A 2,500-nucleotide genomic window follows, 5' to 3' on the forward strand; every position below is an offset into this window, starting at 1 on the left:
TCCATTCATGCGCGTCACTAATTAGATGACGAGGCATTTGGCTACCTTAAGAGAGTCATAGTTACTCCCGCCGTTTACCCGCGCTTACTTGAATTTCTTCACTTTGACATTCAGAGCACTGGGCAGAAATCACATTGTGTCAACACCCGTTAGGGCCATCACAATGCTTTGTTTTAATTAGACAGTCGGATTCCCCAAGTCCGTGCCAGTTCTGAATTGATTGTTAATTGATAATCGTTATAATTTAAAAAGTATCTATACAATAATAAATCCTTTAGAAATTTTAGCAAGAAAGTTCCACAATTGGCTACGTAACTACTATCCGGGGAACAAGAATCGAAATTCTCTATTTACCCAGAACGAGTACATAAACCATGGTATTGCTTCCCAATCAAGCCCGACTATCTCAATCTTCAGAGCCAATCCTTATCCCGAAGTTACGGATCTAATTTGCCGACTTCCCTTACCTACATTATTCTATCGACTAGAGACTCTTCACCTTGGAGACCAGCTGCGGATATTGGTACGGCCTGTTGAGAAGTTTGCGTAACCCCACCATAAATTTTCAAGGTCCGAGGAGAAAATATCGACACAACAGTAAATGTCATGCTCTTCTAGTCCATCTACCATATCTCTCTTCGAAAGACTTCCATGGTAGTACGACTATAAAACAGAAAAGAAAACTCTTCCGATACCTCTCGACGGCTTCTTTATGGTCGTTCCTGTTGCCAGGATGAGCACAAGGCCCATTTTTAATAACAAACGGATACTCAACAGGTTACGGAATTGGAACCGTATTCCCTTTCGTTCAAAATTATTCAAGTGTTTAATTACTATGGAATAAAAATTCATTCATTTCATTTCATTAAAACTTGAAAATTTTCGGCTTTCGCCTTGAACTTAGGACCGACTAACTCGTGATCAACCACTGTTCACACGAAACCCTTCTCCACTTCAGTCCTCCAAGGTCTCATTCGATTATTTGCTACTACCACCAAGATCTGTACCAATAGCGGCTCCATGCAGGCTTACGCCAAACACTTCTAAGCACACCATTGTACCCTCCTACTCACTAAAGTTTCAAAATTTATAATCCAACCGAAATTGTATTATAAATCATGTACTTTAGCGGTAATGTATAGGTATACAACTTAAGCGCCATCCATTTTAAGGGCTAGTTGCTTCGGCAGGTGAGTTGTTACACACTCCTTAGCGGATTACGACTTCCATGTCCACCGTCCTGCTGTTTTAAGCAACCAACGCCTTTCATGGTATCTGCATGAGTTGTTAATTTAGGCACCGTAACATTACGTTTGGTTCATCCCACAGCGCCAGTTCTGCTTACCAAAAGTGGCCCACTGGGCACATTATATCATAACCTCAACCTTCATATCAAGAAAGGTGAGGTTCTTACCCATTTAAAGTTTGAGAATAGGTTAAGGTCGTTTCGACCCTAAGGCCTCTAATCATTCGCTTTACCAGATAAGATTATTTTACATAATTTTTAAATGCACCAGCTATCCTGAGGGAAACTTCGGAGGGAACCAGCTACTAGATGGTTCGATTGGTCTTTCGCCCCTATACTCAATTCTGACAATCGATTTGCACGTCAGAACTGTTTCGGTCTTCCATCAGGGTTTCCCCTGACTTCAACCTGATCAAGTATAGTTCACCATCTTTCGGGTCACAGCATATATGCTCAAGGTACGCTCCAGTTAGAGGTATAAATAATAATAAATTATCATTATACATAACTATATGGAACGCCCCGGGATTGAATTAATAATGTAATACATTAAAAATTAATCCCATTATTAATACAGTTAAGTTAATTTCGCCATTAGGTTTAATATAACCCAATGACTTGCACATATGTTAGACTCCTTGGTCCGTGTTTCAAGACGGGTCCCGAAGGTATCCTGAATCTTTCGCATTGTTAATCATATAAATGCATACAATTAATATTAAAATCAATGATAATAATATTATTGTAAAATTCAAAAGAATTTTAGCATTATATATAATAAAATCTATCAACACTTTATCAAATCATCAGTAATTATTCTATGTTAATAAGCTAAAAGCAAATTAATTTGAATAAACTTAAAAACCAATGATCTTTTGATAAATATTTTATTATGTTAATAGATTACAATGTCCTTATATGAAAAAAATGCACACTATTACTATAATATTTAAAATTAAATACTACAGTTATAATGATGAATTTTTCATAATGGATATTCAGGTTCATCGGGCTTAACCTCTAAGCAGTTTCACGTACTATTTAACTCTCTATTCAGAGTTCTTTTCAACTTTCCCTCACGGTACTTGTTTACTATCGGTCTCATGGTTATATTTAGTTTTAGATGGAGTTTACCACCCACTTAGTGCTGCACTATCAAGCAACACGACTCTTTGGAAATATCTTTCTAGTAATCATTAACGTTATACGGGCCTGGCACCCTCTATGGGTAAATGGCCTCATTTAAGAAGGACT

At 37.4% G+C, this 2,500-nt stretch overlaps 1 pseudogene; it reads right to left on the reverse strand.

Annotated features, from left to right (window-relative positions):
* Nucleotides 1–2,500, reverse strand: part of LOC138858693 (large subunit ribosomal RNA) — a 4,997-nt pseudogene that overhangs the window by 2,301 nt on the left and 196 nt on the right.

The sequence above is a fragment of the Bactrocera oleae genome, unplaced genomic scaffold (assembly GCF_042242935.1).
Source record: "Bactrocera oleae isolate idBacOlea1 unplaced genomic scaffold, idBacOlea1 ctg00000011.1, whole genome shotgun sequence".
NCBI classification, from domain to species: domain Eukaryota; kingdom Metazoa; phylum Arthropoda; class Insecta; order Diptera; family Tephritidae; genus Bactrocera; species Bactrocera oleae.